This window comes from Ambystoma mexicanum, chromosome 3p (genome assembly GCF_040938575.1).
Source record: "Ambystoma mexicanum isolate Mex_15411 chromosome 3p, UKY_AmexF1_1, whole genome shotgun sequence".
Lineage (NCBI taxonomy): Eukaryota > Metazoa > Chordata > Amphibia > Caudata > Ambystomatidae > Ambystoma > Ambystoma mexicanum.
The window spans coordinates 849,163,651-849,182,669 of NC_090925.1; positions in this window are offsets into that span (position 1 = coordinate 849,163,651).

Consider the following 19,019-nt stretch of genomic DNA (forward strand, 5'->3'; position numbering starts at 1 on the left):
TAAAAGCAGCCGTTAAAATTGGAATCAGGCGTTAAGGGTTAACGATGGCATTAACCCTTACCGCCTGGGTCGTAATGACCTCCACTGTCTTACAAACTCGGTATCTTCTGAGATGTTTCTGCGATACCGTAAAAATTGGCTTAGGGGGACACTGTCAATTGTCCTACGAGGATGGAAACTAGTTGCCAGTAAAAGGCTGTTTCTGTCGGTTGTTTTGGTGAAAATCCGTGTCTCCAGGTTAGCCCCCTTCACATATACTTCTACGTCCAAGAAATTCATTGTGGTTTTGCTTGTTTCAGTTGTAAACTTAATCCTCGGGTGCATGTCATTCATCATACCGAAGAATTCCTGTAACTCTTCATCCGGTCCTGACCAAATACCGAACACGTCATCAATGTATCTTACAAAGATGGTTAGATGACGTAGCCATCTCGCTGATGTTAAGACGTGTTCTGTTTCCAAATGGTGCATGTAGGTATTTGCATAAGCTGGTGCCATAGCGGCCCCCATGCTGGTTCCTGAGACTTGCAGAAAGAATCTATCTTGAAATCTGAAAAAGTTGTTCATTAGGACCAATTTGAGCAATGTTAATACGAATAGTTTGTCCCCCTGACAATTGTTGGAGTTTAGTAATAACCATTCAACGGATTCCAAACCCGCCTCATGTGCGATATTGGTGTAAAGGGATGTTACATCCATGGTAAATAAGGTATCTCTTCCTTCAACGAATACAGCCTCTTTGAGTTTTTTCAGAAAGTGAGTTGTGTCCTTGATGTAGGTCGGGGTTTCCTGTATGAGGGGTTGTAAGATCGTATCCAGATATTTGGCCAACGGTTCCAGGATACTGTCAGTTGCCGCTGTAATGGGTCTTCTAGGAGGGTCTATGAGTCTCTTGTGAATTTTCAGGAGGATGTATATCACCGGAATAATGGGGTGTGTCTTTTCCAAGAATTTTCGTGTTTTTTCAGAGATGACTTCTCATGTTTCAGCCTCGTCCAGGACCTCCTTTATCAGGTTCCTAACTTGTTCAGTTGGATTATAATCCACTTCATGGTACGTTTCACGATCTATTAGTTGACGTTCGATCTCTGCGATATATTTGGTCTTGTCCATCAGGACAAGGGCTCCTCCCTTGTCTGCTGGTTTGAAGATGATTTCGCTGTTGTCAAGTAACCTTTTAAGCATTTGTCGTTCGATCTTAGTAAAGTTACTTCTTTCCTTAGTTCTAAAGGAAATTTGTTTGAACTGGTCCAATACTGTTCTCTCGAAAACCGTCAAAACATGATTGTTGATAGGGGGATTAAATACACTCTTTGGTGCCAGTTCAAGAAATTCTGAGGTCTCTCTAGTGTCTTCATCTTCTTCTTGCTCATTGAAAAACACTTTTAATTTTAATTTCCTCATAAGTTTGAAGAAATCAATCTTTTCCCTCAGAAGATTAGTATTGTACTGTGGTACAAACGAGAGGCCTTTGTCGAGAACTCTTGATTCCATGCGTGACAATTGGTAAGATGAAATATTCACCACTATATCTTTTTCCCGGTCTGTTTCTTCCTCTCTGATTTTTTTCTTTCCTTGTCCTCGTCTGGTTGGTCTTTTTCTAAAAAAGGAACAGCTGCCCTTGGAGCGTTTCCCTCAGTTACTGAACTCGAGGGTGTAGATATTCCTGTGTCAGCAATCACTTCTAATTCTGCACTAGATGCTTCTGACGAGGTGGTATCTGCATTCGGAGGTCCCGTTCTAGGAGTGCGTTGTTGAAAAGGTCTAGGGATCTTCTGACCATAGTACTCTTGCCAGGTGTGAACAATGTTGAGTTTATAGTCCTGGGTATCTCGTCTGAATGTACGTACTTTCTTGGTTTCCAGTTCTTGTTTGTATCTAGCTAATTTTTCATTGGTTTTATCTAAGACTTGTTTAAGCTGATCTGCAGAGTAACTCTTACAGAGAGTTCCTTTAATTGTATCAATTTCCTCATCAAGGGTTGTCAAATTATGAGAAAGCTCTTCGATCATCAGTAAAATAAGGTCCAACGAACACTTATTGAGGATTTGTCAACATTTCTTCACAAAGTTAGGATTTTCCTTACACAAGGTCAGCTCTAGATTGACTCTTAGTCCTCTCGGAATTCTTTGCGCTTTGTAATAATGTGCTAATGTAGTTGCATGTAGCTTCAGGTTTATTTCTCGACGTATCTTCCACTCAAGTTGCTTGATAAGTGCTTCCGGTTTATCAGAAGAGATCAGCTCATCACCTGTCGATTTAATGAGGCCTAAAATCCTCTTGGCTTCTTCCTCGCTAAAGCCCAGTGTCTCGGCTCTATTATTAGTGGTAGCATCAATTTTTGCAAAGGACATGGTCCTGTATCTGAGTGTTTTACGGTATTGTATTAGTTAATTAAATGAAAATGTATTAGTAAAGTTCAGTTAAGGGTGTGCACGCCCTAATTGTGGCCACCATAGCGAAATGAGAACAAAATGTGTGGTGGAAGGCACAACTATGTCAAAAATATGTATTTAGATTATTACGTTAAGGTATGATCATAATTCCATATGTAATTCATACAAGATTTCAGGTGCAGCAGGGAGAATCTTGAGGCCACTCGGGATTCATTAAAACGAAGCACCAAACACACACCAACCGTTATCAGCTGATAGCCCTTTGCTGCACTCCTGATGGGACACAGTCCCCGTTATTATTTTTAGAACCTCGTGAATCGGATCCCATTCCAAAAAGGATGGGTATTGGATCACGAGAGTCAACACTCCAGGTTTGTTACGATGCAATCAGCATTAACTAAGTTCATAATGAATTCATTTGATCAATAAAGTATATTAGGCTCTGTCTTGTGGTGCCTAAATCCGAGCCGTGCCTAAATGTCTGTGTTGCATGTACTTTACTTTGCAATCACTGCGTGTTCTTTGTCAATATCACATTTCGGCCTATCTATATCATGGCCTTCTTCTGCCTGCGGTACACCATTTTACCATCTATTTCTATTTCTCCATTCATTCCCTCTATCCTCCTGCATGCAAAGCTCTCCGTACACAAGCTCTCCCTCTCTCCATGGCGCTGCCCCCACCTTTTCTCTGTCTGCGAAGCACAGCGAGCCATGCTGATAGGCCAGCATCCCTCTCCTCTCGGACAAAGGTTTTGTTATCTCTGCCTGCCAAGCAACTGTTTACGAATACTCATACACTAACTCATAACAACTCTCTGCACTCTGCGGAATGAACAGCTTCTGTGTGTCTCCATTCAGAATGGCTTTATAATGCCATAGGCCTCATGTTTTCTCTAGTGCTTATTATCTCACTCACAAACCCAAGCGCTATGTATAATGCAAACTTAATGCATAGTCTGTGCACACTGCGTGTCTCTCTGCATGCATACATAATACATAAAAAAATATCTCTACATGTGTCTCTAAATATAACGTGTGTCTACATGGCACTTCAAATATAACAGGCCTCATTCTATATTCAAATGCAAATGCATATAACTAAACAGGATGCAATGATGGATAACTGATCCCTAAATGGGTAATGATTCCATAACAATGAGTAATGATTCCATAATGATAAGAAACCAGGCTTCTCCATACTATCAGGTTTTACACATATACGCGTGCGCTCAGCATCAACCAACCCCACCCACACTCATGAATGTCATTGGCTGGCAAACAGGCAATGACATTCAGTAAATACATCTGTTGCTATGCCCCAGCCAATTTATACTAAATTCAGAGGCTGGTGTGCTGTTTGCGCACAGATTAACACTGGCGTGTCTGCCACTCTAGCGACCCGCCTATCTCCTACATTGTGACACTAACATAGAGTTCGTGGAGTTACGAGCTCCACACATTTACAATAAAAAAAAAGTGGATGCACCACTGTGAGTGTGTCAGTCAGGCGCAGTCAGTAACATTTGCAGAGCGGTCTTACTCTTAGTGGCAGTCAAATTCATTATATTTATATAATTGCACATATTGATTTCATTTGCCGCCAAGCACCAAAGAAAAGAAATGTCACAAAAATAATCACACAACTTTTTCAGTCTGCAGCACACTGCTGGGGTGCTGCTTAGTGGGCGGGGCAGCGCCCCCACTCTATGTAAGCATCCACCACTGTACCATGCCTTCCTTACAGTAGAAGCAGAAGGTCTATGGCAAAGGAAGTCTATGATGAAGGACTATGATGAAGGAGAAGGACAACAACAAAGGACATTAACGAAGGAGAAGGACAAGGTACAAGAATTATGATGAGCAACGATTACCAGGAAAACTGGGAAGGACTATGATAAAGGAGAATGGCTATGATGGAGAAGGACTACAGTGAAGGAGTCAAATGAAGGACTATGATGAAAGAGAAGGTCTAGGATGAATGAGAAGGGCTAGTATGAAGGACAATGACAAAGGAGAATGGCTAGAGAATGACTACGTCGGATAACTATGATGAAGTATTATGATGAAAGAAAATGACTATAATGAAAAGGAAGGACTGGGATGAAAGACTAGAAGAAAGAATGGTAAGTGGAAGGGCACGAAAATAAAAACCTTTGATGCACTCAATATATGACCATATCCTTATGAACTTCCAAATATTCTGATTGTCAGCATACTTTCTGTTCTGTCTGTAGGGTTGTTTGGTCATAAGGTGGCACAAACATGGCAAAGTCAAAAAGTATACTGAAGAATGAGCACTTTGGGGAGTAAGGAGAAATTCCAGGCCCACATAACTAACAGAGTCAGACTTGACAACCCATCCCTAATGTGAGGCAATGAAAGATGTTCTGAAGTTGGAGCCATAAGTGAAAGATGTTGTGTCCTGCAGAAGCCCTCCAAGTATGTAGGATACAAAAATCACCAGCTATTATGGATAATGTACACACAACACGCACACAACACACACACACACACACACATGCTGCACACACACATAAACACACCCCTATGCTTGTCAGGACCATCGTTAGTAACTGCGGCACTGATGAAGCTACTCTCAGGGCACATTACAAGCTATCTATGCATACAGGTAATACAATAATGATCCTCAGATTCTTAATTTCAGAAAGTGGTAAAATTAAAAACATCATTAAGAACAACTGGAATGTGCTGACATTAGATCCAACACTTGAAAAACTATTCCCCACTCCTCCACTTTTTGCTTACAGCAAGAGTAAATTGCTGAAAGACCACTTAATTAAATTTGATTTCTCACAAAAAACTAAAGTGGAAAAGACATACAGGGGTACATTAACATGTAATAATTGCAATTGTTGCAATAATGTATTGAAAGGAAACTCTATCTGCCATCCTCATAATGGTAAAAATATGTCATTGCTGCACACATCTACTTGTGACACAAAAAATGTAATATACGGAATAAAATGCCCTTGTGGCATATATTATGTTGGACTCACCAGTAGGAAAGCTAAAGTGAGATGGGGAGAGCATAAGTCAAATATAAGGAATTGTTCTACCAAATCACCTGTAGCACAACATTTTATGACAGAAAGACACACTATTGCACAAATGAAATTTTGGTTTTTGGAATCAGTTAAACTCCCAAGAAGTTGGGGGTAATTTGATGAAACTATTACAACAGAGAGAGATCTTTTGGATCGAGAAACCTGATACTATGTATCCCCGGGGAATGAATATGGATTGGGATTTGAATTGTTTTCTGTGAGATTTAAAGTGGGAATTGATGTGACAATGCATTCTTGTTGAAATTAGGTGTAAAGGGGTTGAAACCCTCTTTTTGTAATGTTATTATACATGTAAATTACATTATTGTGCCTTTTGTAACAGTGTACTTACATCTAGTAAGTGGTATACACTGATTCTAAATGCTACTACGTGTTTGTAGATGAGGTTTTTTGAAACCAGTTACCCGTGTTTTAACATGCTGTGTTGGGATGTATTTCTCAGTTAAATTGACTTTAAAACTACCATATCAACACATAAGTTGCACTTTGAGTTGCTTACAAAATGTAATATTCTCCCTTAATGTTGGTATCATTATGAACACTGATAGACTAGGCAAGAAAATAGATTCACATGGTTAATAGCGTTTTTGCCCATTCTAAGATGGCGCCCGTGATCGAGCTGCCATAGAAATAATAGAAGGACATATAGGTAGAAGCATTCCCATGCAATCCGCGTTTCTTCAATCGAGACGGCGGAGGTAAACAGACATTGGAAGTGTGCAGAGAGAAGGATACAGATCGGATTCATAAGACTAAGGTACTTATAGGTTAAGAGTTACAAACCACATATTTAGCGTTACGGCTAAATGTAAAGTGCTTTTAAATCTGATACTCTGTTTTGGTATTTTCAACAGAGATTTTTTCCAATACACAAACACGAGTGAATCGGGTTATCGTGCCGTAACTTACATCGGGCTAGAACGTACGCAGTGCGCTGTCTTTGAGACAGGTAGGCTGTCTCTCCTTAATCACCTACCACTTACACATTGAAATATGTTAGCAACTTCTGAAGTTTTACATATAATATATGTTACAGGAATGGTAACAGAGTTCAACCTGGCACACTGAGAACCCACCAAGTCTCCCCTACCGACCTAAATAGATTGATTTTGTTCACATATCTTTTAGGTAAGATTTAGGCTGTTTTCTTTTGGTACATTTGTATTGTTTGATGGAACTATGTGTGGCAACAGGGGGACCCAGCGCTAATATATGGCGCTCGCTCCCCCTGAGCCACGCTTTATTTCACTTCTGAATAACACAGATATACATATGTTTTTCAGTGACTTCGTAGTCTACCAGAATGTAAATACTTGGACTATACTCCGGGTCCACCATCAAGGTTAGTGCCACGTTATACCGTTAAGTCATTCAGTATTGATATTCACGCACTTCAAAATTACAACTCCTACTGAATTTTCTCTATAATTAATTGCAGGAGGGATTGAAAGAACCTTCACCCAATATATATAACCTGAAGAAGGGCGTTTACCGCTCGAAACGCGTAGTTAAGAAGAGAGGACACTTGTTACACTAACATCACACAACTTGTGTCAACTCGTATATTGGGACTTGATTTCTTGAATTTTGTTATGTTATTGTTATTGCGTTTATGAAGATATTGCTGAATAGCAATGCACATTTGTCATGTGAAGGACTAGTTTGTATCTTTCACTGTTTGACAGAATTTGTTGTAACAATAGAACTTCTGTATGCTGAAAAATACTCATATATGTTCTTTATATAAACTGTGGTATTGAAAGTTTATTCTATACAATTGTGAATTATTTAAATTACCCTGGTTAAAATACACTCATTTATGTTTTCTTACATTTAACTTAATCATTGCAACAGTGGTTGCTTATTGCTGTGCCTCAGTTCATTCACCGTGCTTTTGCAGTGAATCTTCCCAGTTTTCAGTATTTCTCAGTAAAGGTAGCACTTTACTCTCTGGGAGCACCTATAGTCGTTTTAAAAATTGACCAATCATATTGAAATTAGAACTCAAATCATAATTTCGTTAACTTTACTGGTGTGCATCTCTACATTTCACCCATTCTTAATTTCAGAAAACCTCATATATCATTTAACAAGGAGTGTGAATGTCAGTTAATGGGACAGTATCTGAAGAAATCCCCACATTTACATGCTTGGAGCAAGGGTGTGTACTTGCACCTACTTTATGTAATGTATTTGAAGCTGATTTATAAGAGAGTTTAAAGAAAGTAACAAACTTTCTTCGAAAATTAGAAGGTTTACCATTGACATGGATGGTGTATGCAGGCAAGTTAATTATAATTGATCAAACACCAATTGGGTAGCAATGCTTGCACCATGCATAACAGTACTTCTGTGATAATATTATCTTAATAATAAACACTGAAAAATCAAAGGATTTACAGTTCAAAGGTAAAAAATAAAAAGTTGTCTTTCAACGGTATTTAGGAGACCAACACTTAGACAGGTTGGTTCGCTTGTATACTTTGGGATTACTTTCACTCGTAACCTGAATTGGGCAAATCAACAAGGAAAGATTAGGCTAAAACCTCTTCAAACTTTCAATATAATAGTTTGCTTGATAAAGCACAAGGCAGGGTTTCACAGCTACCTTTGATAAAGGTTGTTAAAGTTAATATAATCCCCACCGTTCTATAAGGAGCAGAAACTTTGGTGGATGGCAATATGAGCCAAATAGAATAACAAAGCAAGAGGGAAAGTGTACCAGAGACTGTCGGGCTTCTGTGAGCTTTTCTGGCCAAGCAATGAATGTGGAGCTGAGACTGCATTCATAGAGGGCAATGGCATGTCTGGGAGCTTTGTGATTTGAACAGAAACTCTCTAATGCAAACCTAGGCTCTTTGAATGCTCCAATACACGAAGTCAGATTTAGAGGGGTAGGAAATTTAGGAAAGTCTATACACCTTATAGCTGCTTACCCAACTTAGGAGAAAGATCTAAGTAGGCCATTAAATCTGTTGGGCGAAGCAAGTTTAACAGGAATAATGAATGAGTATGCCTGGACTACAGAAAGGGGTTACTAAGAAACAAAAGAATCCTTGAGAGATTACGTTAAAACAATCCTGAGAACGATGAGTATTTGATATTTAGATTTAATTTGTTGGCCACAGTGCAGGGTTTGGAAGCAAGGGCAAATCATTGTTTCAAGGATAGGCTGCGTAGGTTCTTTTTTGGGGAAGATAATGGAAACCCTCAGTAATGTATTTGTTGAATGTGCTGGGCTTGACTTTTGGTGAAATATCTACCTGAGTAGAATGTTGTGCGACCTAGGGGCTTTTAGGTTAGATGAACTCTGAAATCTCTTAATGGTTAGGCGGATAATCGGGTGATTTCTGCGACTCTCGGATTTAAGGACTTATTACGTTTATAACTTTTACAACATTTATGATTTTGTGTGTGGATGAAATTTCTTTTAAATGGTTTTAAAAGTTTTCTTTTAGTGGGGACTTTCATGTATTTGCAGTGTGATGAAGATATGTAACGGACTGAGCACTCATATAAACTCATATAAACACATCATTTAGTGCACATCTTTACCTATGCACAGTGGGCTGAAGATAGAGCAACGCAGTGAGGGCCAAAATAGAGGGGGGGATTTGACTGTGTGGGGCCATGATAAATTGTGGGAGTTTGTTGCTACATTGTAACCAGGAGATCTGTAGGCAGTGTGTCAGGTATTAAACCCTGATGATGCAGCTGCTTATGACAACATGAAACTTGGAATACTTGAGCACACAGGCCATGATCCAGAATCCTACTGGCAGAATTTGAGGGGGATTCAGCTGCTAGTCAATAAAACTCTTTCGACAGGTGTCCTACAGAATCAAAGGCCTCATAAACAAGTGGGTACGGTGTAAGACCATAAAGGAAGTTAAAGCCATCGTAGTACTAGAGAAATTCACCAGCACCCTCCCATCCTACCTCCAATGGTTGGTTATAAAACTTTATAACCCCTCTCTTGAGGAGGCTGTCCAATCTACCAGAGGCAAATGAAGAGCCTATCTTTGTGAAACCTACTAGCAGGTAAATCCCTTTCTAAAATGGAAAATAAGCTGTTAGTGGCTTCATCAGGCAATGGAGCATGACTCAAGTCCATTCCAAGCCTAGTAGGCCGCTCCCTCATAGACTATCAGATAAAGGTAAAGTAAGATTTGTATGACCCATCCCCACAATCACTGATCAAACTCACCAAAATGTTATTCTGGCATTAAGGGAAATCTTATGCTCTGCACCAGTCTGGGTCCTTGACTGGAGGTGCCCTTTGATACCAGCTAGACAGGAAGATCTGGATCCTGAAACCAATTAATGGCAAGAGTAACTGGAGGGGAGGGGACAGGTGATAGTTTAATCATGGAGATGCTGACCAAGGAACTGGGAACAGGATTATAAGGTTCCTATAGAGGGTGGTTTGAAGAAGTTCCCTGGCTCACTTTGGACACCTACAGTAGGGTGGCAAAGGGGCCCAGATGCCTCCCTAAGCTAATGAAAGAAGGCAAGGGGGTAGTTTTATACTTAGTCCCCATCTTAGGGCAGGGGACAATCACATTGCCATAGACAACCAATCACCTTTTTATTTTTATTTTTTATTTTTTTTTATTTCTAACCGTTGTTTTATTAGTTCGATCAACAAACTTTCACAACTTTCATAAAAATTAAGTTTTTCTTGTTATAATACAGTAGGAAGACATTTTTTTGTGTTTCACTTCTGCAATTCAACATATCTTATAAGAATATATTTTCTTATTGATAAACAATAAAAATACATTTTTATGTATCACCTCTAAAATATCGATGTGACAATTTGTTTCCTTTCATGTACTATTCCATTTAGGTGATAGGCACGAGTTATATACATTTAAGTCAGGACAATAAGTCAATGTGATGCATTTCTTATCCATCATAATAACGCAATTTCAACAACTTCTCATTTACCTATTTTTACAAGGGTTCAAGCGGTAGACAACACAAAATGGTGGAACTTCATTGTCACACTTGCAATTAAACTCGAAATTACCATATTAATTTCAACCAATAATAAAGGAATTAAATTTCTAGGAGGGCCTATGAATAGAGAAAATCGATTTACCAAGGATTAACATACCATATTCTAGCAGTAGCCGAAATGTGCTTTATAGAAACAGCTAAATACCATTATTTTCTTATTAGCCTCAGCAAGTAGGCTGCTCGTCTTTCTTGTGAAACATCTTCTCAAGTTCATTGTTTATAATTACTAGCAGTCTACACAGTGCTAATATAAAGCTCGTGCGGGTCCCCCACATGCAAGCTAACCAAAGCCATTCCCTAGTTGCCTCAGTTAATATACAGTCAGTTGCAATTGTTAATGCACGTATTGCCTCAAAGTATGTACAAAATATAACCAGATGTTTCAAGGTTTCTTGAATCGAACCATCCCTGCAGAACCTACATCCTAACTGCGCTTCTACTTTCCAGTGCAGTTTCCAACCACTGATTCTTTCTAGCGTAAGAGATTGGTACATTTTAAATCGCAAATAGGTTTCCCTAGCCTTATTACAGGGAAACTGGATTACATAAGGTTTATGGGGCCGTCTTGAAGAGCAAAAACAAACTACTTCCTTATAGCCTTCAAGACCCGCCATTCCCGTTAGCGTTTTACATGATTAGGTCTAAATTCGAGGTCAGCTGGTACAAGTGCAATTTCGTCCAATAAATGAATCATTTGTGTATAATAGATCGTGATGGAAGATCGTTCAGACGCGACCATGAGTTGGCCCAAATCTTCATAAAGACAATTTGCAGGTGGATATAACATTCTGGCAAAATTAGCCAGTAAACGCCAGTTACGGCGTGCGGATAAGGCAGTAATACGAAGTTCCTGCCTTATTACAATATTTGGTGTGGATTTAGCCAACCTCAAAACCCCCTTCCACATGCACCCTTGCAGTTGGTCAAGGTAGGTGTTAATGTTTGCCAGGCACATATCTAAATCAAAAAGGATAACAGACTCTACTTTTAGGATGTAAAATTGCAAAAGTGGCAGCAATGAAAATGTACAAAACTTCAGATATACCATCCGCATTTGCGTGGCGAGAGGAGCAGCTTTTTTTGTAATATCTCCCTCCACATTGCCAGTGATTGGGAATCAGTTATGGTATAACCAAGATAGCGAATTTGAGGAACTATGGTTAGGGGAAAATTCTCAATTCTCCAATTGCGGGTGATGTTCTTTCTCTTGCGATTCCTAAATACTACTATATTGGATTTTTCCACATTACATTTCAGATTATGAGTTAGAGAGTAGGATGCGAATAAATCCAATTTGGTCTGCATGCCTTTGGGCGTACGATCAAATATTACAATATCATCCGCAAAAGCTAGCCATTGTATTTTGAGATATCCAAGCCTTGCTGGATAGGAGATCTGGGTATTCCAAATATCATTGATGCCACATAAATAAAGATTGAAAAGGGTGGCTGCTAAATTACATCCTTGCTTCACACCAAGGGCGATCTTTATTGGATGTGTTGTAGCACCTTGGTTATTTACCCTTACCAAATAAGTGGTATTTGTGTGGAGCTTGGATATTAATTGTATGATGTATTGTGGTATGTTCATAGCAGCCATTTTTTTCCATAAAAGTGATCGTACAACTGAGTCAAAGGCAGATGTGAGGTCTATCGATGCTATGTATAGTGGGCCAGAATCCTTAAGTTTGTGTTTAGCTAATAAATGCGCCATAATTGTAGCATTTAAAGGGGTCCCCATTCCTGCACGGAAACCAATTTGATATTTAGACGAGATCTTAAGGTCCCTAATCACTGCTTGTAGTTCCCCCAAAAGCAAACTAGCAAACACTTTAGCAGCTGTGTCAATTAGCGCTATTGGACGAAAATTGCATGGCTGAGACCTCACTCCTTTTTTATAAATCGGAACAATGATGGAATTTAGCCATGACGGTGGGGTATACACAGCTGTCAACATGTTATCAAACAGTTTCTTGAGGATCCCGGCCCACAAAGCTGGATGGCGTTTAAGAACGCAAGGCGGAATCCCATCTGGGCCTGCTGCTTTTGTGTATTTCAGGGCAATTATTGCAGCTTCAATGCTCAAAATATCCCAGAGTGGAAAGAAGGGTAATGCTAAGCAGGTCCATTTATGAACGATTTCTACAAATGCAGATGGGAGGGCAAACTTTTTTTCGAAGTAAATTCTCCAAGATTGCGCAGAGATAGATGATGATTGATCAGAGGAAAGTACAGTTGTACCTGCCCTAAGCAAACTCCAAGTGGAGCGCCTGTCTCTGTGGCACAGTGTACTAAACATTTTCTGATTCTCCTGATTATACATAAAATGTCTGTGATCTCTTCCGATAAGTGTTCAGAACACTTTTTTTCTCTGATAAGTAAACCCCCCATGTGGGAGCAGTTTTAAAAATACTACGCAAAGCCGCCCTCTTTGATCTTTTTGCTTCATGAATAAAATTCAGGGCTATCGGCGACGATCTTACTTCGGGGAGCGGTGCATGCACTTGGAGAGATTGAATTACCTCCGTTATTATTCTAGATATCACAGTAATCTCCTCAATAGGATTGTTAGAATAGAAGTCAGAACTGTGATGCAATGTTAAACGTGCAGAAACCATGTCGTTCACCTTATCACAAAGTTTAGTGGCCCAGCGAATTGACAGGCCAGGACGGTCCCCTTCTATAAACCCTTGCTGCGGGTCCACGTGCAGGTGCATCATGTCACAATGAAGATTTAGATGGATCATGTAATGGTCACTAAAACCAGGTCATATATTGCTATGTTGTCGGAATACGATTGCAAACCTCGCGATGTGGCGAATTAGTCAATACATGTCGATCTATCCCCTCTTCTCCAGGTGTAACACCCGTCACTAGTACAAAACGGGATAATGTCAAGTTCCCAGGATTTTAAGTATTCTTGCCACAATCTGCCTCTATGCCAAGTTTGGTAAGTACTCCCACAGCTCAATGGGGTAGAGTTACTTTTCATACAATAAGCATTGAAGTCCCCTCCTAATACAATATCACATGCGGGATGACGAACCAAGATGTCATCAAATAAAGTATTGAGCTCTTGAAATGCACATGTTTGGTTGATCGTATTAGGGTTGTGATATAAGGACACCAGGAGAATAGGAGTTAGCCGAGAGCCCTTGAGCAAGATTAGTACAGCCATCATTACAGTTGCTTTAAAAACATCGAGTACCAATATATTTAGATTTGTATTCAAGGCTATCGCCAAACACCCATACGGCCGACCACTTGTGCCTTGTTTCGCATGAGTTTGAATAACATTGAAACCGGGCAACACGAGATCGTATGTACACATAGGGCCTCATTACACGGATGGCGGTAGGGATTTACCGGTACCGGTAAAATACCGGTACCGGTAAATCCGTACCGCCTTACTACGAGGTCCCTTTGCGGGTTGGGGGATTTAACGCCTGCTTTTTGCAGGCGTTAAAATCCAACCCGCTAAGGGACCTCGTAGCTAATTATGGCACCGCAAAATTGCAGTGCCGTAATTAGCACCTTCCCCATTCCCATAGAGCTCTATGGGGCAGAAATGGGAATGGGGAAGGGCAATGGCGGAAGGGGGATTTACCGCCCCTCCAACCTTGGAATGGGGCGGTATATCCCCTTTCCGCCAAGGCGGTGCCGGTATTTTACCGGCATGAGCCATGGCGCTAATAGCGCCATGGCTCACCGCCTACCATGTAATGAGGCCCATAGTTTCTTGACATAACATAATATCACACTCCAATCCTACATGCGGCTTACTAAACCATAACTTCAGATTGCTGTACCCGCATGAATTCCAAGATAGGATGGAGAGGGATGCAGGCTACTTACTGGGGAATGTTAGACATGGCTGAGTTTCGAGTATTTTGTAAGGCGGCTAGCCATGACCAATCCTTACTAGTATTAGATAGACTTACAAGTTGTGCAATCACTTCCGCATAAATGCCGCTTTTAGAATCAACAGTGTCCGACTTTGGCAATTCCGCCAGACCAGGCGCCAGAGGCGTTTCATTAAATGAGATATCATCATCGATGGAATCGAACGGATACAGCATTAGGCCAATAAAACGTAACTCATCCATGTATTGCAGGAGGAGGTTGGTGATAATGGCCGATTGCACCTTACATACCATGCGATGGTTTTGCATGGGTGGCAGGGTTATCCATTCGATATCATCCGAGTGCAACGTACGCAAACCAGGTATACGGTTGAAGGCTTGCATCAAGGCAGAGCGATTAAGTCGCTTTATGGCATTCTTGAATGATATGATTTCCCATCCTAGGATAGTAGTGGATTGTTTTGTTGCTTCCCCGAGTTCTTCCGGGTGTGCCACAAACCGTTCTGGCACTGACTCCTGCTGCTTTTGCTTATCACCTACTCCCAATTTGTTTAACATAGGAGAGGACTTCTTCACAGTCTCTCGATCATTGCAGGGATTAAGTGACTCGATGTCATCGTCACCTTCTATGGTCATCACATTAGTGATCGCCATTTCCGTCACCGTCCCCCTGATGATAGAAGGGGACACAACTACCTTACCTATTTGCGTTGTTTTGTTATCAATAGGTTTAAAGAAGTTAGGTAGTTGCGTCTGAGATGAGGGGTGTCCTAGCTCCTCATTCCCAGAACGGGGTATTTGGAGGTGCACTTTTTTTGTTTGTTTGGTTGCAATTATTTCGTCAGTGTCCAAGTCATTTACAAGACTTTTCCGTCCAGCAGACTTGCTCAGTGGCTTCCCTGCACTCTTGTTCTCAATTTTTATTTTGGTTTTTTCATTCGTTTTTATGGGAGGAATTAATTCATCTTGTCACATTTTTGCTGTTTATTTCCGATCAGCTTTTCTTTTTAAAGCACAGAAGCATAGCCTTTTTTCCTTCCTTGATATAAAGGACCGCTCAGGAAGTTGCGGGGGACTATTCTCAACAGTAGATTGCCTGATATCAGGGGCAGAAGTAATATTATCAAGATAGGAGTCAGTTTGGCTGGTGGTTTCAAACAGTTTGGCTAGTACAGAGGGGCTGTCTGGATAGAGTTCCTGTCCTCCCTCCAAGCAGAATGAGACGGGCCCGCTTTTTCCTCCACCTGGCTGGGTTGCAGGAAAAATAGGAGCTGTTCCAACTTTTCCGCATGAATTGCTACTTCCGTACATAGTTGTGCATGCGAGAGAATATGACATGTAGTAGGCGGTCTTGGGGCAGCCAGGGTTTGTGCAAAGGATTGCGGGAATGCATAGGTGAGTGTAGGGGCATTCCTAGTAGAAGATTAATTAACTGTAATTTCTAACACATCTGTTTGGGTCGAGACCGAGCTGGTTAGCAGCTTGTCTTTTCTCTGTGGTGTATGTCCGTCACCACTCAGTCTGAGACTGTCTGCAAAAATGAAACCCTCTAGTTTATTTCTTTTTATTAGGATTTCTGTAAGTGCTGTTTTGCAATCCCACAATTCGTAGTGCGTGTACTCATGGCCGCGATCCAACAAGTTAAGTATTCTTGTTAGTACCGGATAAGATGCTTCCAGAGATTGCATGTCAGCTGTGGGTTCCAGCATGTCAAAGCCCAATGGATGATTCGATGCCTTTTTGGGGGGGAAAAACAGGGGATCCGTTACTGAGATATTAATACCAGGTACAGCCCGGGTGAGGGAAGGCGGCCGAGCAGGTGAAGACGGACACGAACTAGAGGCAGGAGAGGGGAAAGACTGGCGTACATTGGAAAGAGGTGTTGGCGAGCTATTTACGCCCTCCATATGTATGGGGTCTTTGCAGTGAATGTGAACATCAGCTCTTTTGGAACTTGGAAAGGTAACTGGTGTTGAAGGACCCACCGATAACCTCACTCGTTTCTCCAGGGCAGCAAGTACCACCGGCGCTAATATGGAGTTGTCAGAGGGGGAGGAAGGGGTAGCGTCAATGGAATGCACAGGCTCAGAGACTACAGTGTCCATGCGCATACTCAAGAAGCTTTTACGGTCAGGTTTGGGTAAGGGCTTCCTAGGCGGGAGTTTGAAATCAGCTGGGGGAGACCCATCTGGTGCTGCTGCGAATGCCTGTGCACGCGCATAAGAGAATGCCACCTCATGTTTTATTAGGTCCTGATCGGTAATTGGACCCCAAAGTGCCGCTAAAGCAGTGCACGCACTCGTTCCAGGAACATCACTTTTCACAACCTCTTTAGGCAGTGACATTTTTTTTTTTATTAATTCAACTTTTTTTCAACAACATCCTGTTGTGTGAGTGTCTGTTTTTTTAGCCGGAGACGATTTCATGGGGCGCCCACTGCGCAAACTTGATACCATTCAAACCAGACGTGCAAAATTGAGATACCAATTTCATAAAAGAAAGTAAGAACTCACTTTTCCCGCGCTCCCAGCCTCACTGCCTAACAGCCCAACAGAACACTTGGAGCCCACTTCGATGCACACGCGCGATGCGCTAGTGCACAAGCTAAGTAGGGAAGTTGGCAGCTGGCAGGGGGCCGGGCGCTGCGAGCGGGGGGCAGAGCTACCAGACTAGTAACTGGTGTCCTGTCGAGTTCGGCGTTTCGCACACACTGAGCTTCCTCTTGCACACGGCGTTTCAAGAGAAAGAGAAGGCCGATCCACACAGCAATTCCGGACAGCCCAACAGTCCACTTGGAGCCCACTTCAATGCGCCAATCACCTTTAAAGGAGTCAATGTAAGGTGATTGCAGAGAACCCCCAGTGCATGCATGCGTTTCTTGCTTTGCGTGAGTGACAGTTCTGAACAGATACATTCAGGAAGTTCAGGAGGCAGGGTCAGGATGTGACAATCAGAAAGAGGAGGGACTAGCAAACCCCAAGTCCCAGATCAGAACTGGAAGTCATCCTCAGGGGTGCTCTTGTCCAGCTTCTTCATCCATCTGGGAACATTCATCACCCCTTTAGGCACCACTCTCTTCCCTTTACTTTTCAGTTCAATGGTCTCTAGGTATATCCCATCTGCTCAATGAACCTGGGCAGATCTATGAGCATTCTTCTGATTTGTTTTCCAAATGGCAATTTCGACAAATTATTTTTGCCCGATTGTACTGCTTTTTCTAACGACAAAAAGTGGGGTTAAACACCACACACACCTTTTCGACAGGTTCCATTATTTCTCTGCATCCTGGATCTCTTCTTCCGTCACCTGGGAGTTCCTCAATCTCTTGCTCTCTCCTCCAACTTTCTCCAAACAAACTCCTGTCTCTACACTCTGGTCTGCAGCTCTTTCTCTGAACACCTCACTGCCATACTGAGATTGTGGTATTTTACAGTGCTTTGTCCCCACTCTCCAGCCTTTATGTGATAAAAGGGGGGATTAGCTGACAGGATCCGCCCATGGGGATGGATTATAGCCATGATGTGGGATTGGTTCATCCCTCCACCAGGTCAGTCCTCTATCTGTCTCATACATTCTGGCCCAACTGTCCAGCCTCTCTATGGGGCAAGAAAGCTCAAGTGCGTCTCTTCAATTAGCCGGTGTAGGAATTAACTTGTGGACCAGTTCCTCCACCTTCTGCTGTATTTTGACATTCTCATTGTCCTCCTCAATCCACAACAGAGATTTTGTTAATTCCTTTTTTCTTTTTCCAACCACTGCTTGGTGTTCTCTGATCTGCTGCTGATTTTCTCCTGCCACATCTATCTCCCACCCTTGTCTCCAACCTCCTCCCTAAACCCTCTTGACTGATACTAGCAAGGATGTCCACCTTCCACCTAATACATCTCCTCCATTTTCCTGATGTTTCCCCCCGCCCATTCTCTTATACACAACCTTGCTGGACAAGACTTAGAAATGTATGAGAGTGAATAAAGGAAGATGGGTAGGGATCAGCAGAGTGAATAGGAGGCCCATAGGGGTGAGGAAGAGGAGAGAGGGATGGAGACTATTAAGTCTGAAAATAGAAAGTGACAATATGGTGCTCAGATGACTGACAAAAGTACCAAAAGGGGGGGGAGAAGGTGGGAGAGAAAAGTAAGACTTACAGAATAGTGAAGGTAAAGCAAAGACTGGTTATCCTAAGGAGGAAGTAGTTGCCAGTACAGAGGAGGTTAGTAATTGTTAGAAGATTGGTGACAACAAGAAGGGGGTTGGTAACAGTATAGAGAAGAGTGATGATCGTAAGAAAGAAGTTGGTGACAGTACAGGGGAAATCATTAAAAGTGATCAAGAAGGTGGTTGAGAGGGTGAGGAGATACACAGATAGTATCAAGTGATCGGGATTTGATTTCGAAGGTGATCTGCATCCTGTTGTGTGAGTGTCTATGTTATGTCAGTGCCTCCTTTGAAGTTCTGATTCCCATGGGACCTCTTGGGGAGGGTTCAAGTGCTCTGGGAGGAAGGGTGTCAAATTCTCTGGTTGTATAATTGTGTTATCCTAGTAGCCACCATGTCATAACGATGGATGCCTTATATTTACAGTTTGAAGTGCCACTGGGCTGACTAGGATACACAATTGTTATCTTTGGAATCAGAGGAGCAGATGATTAAT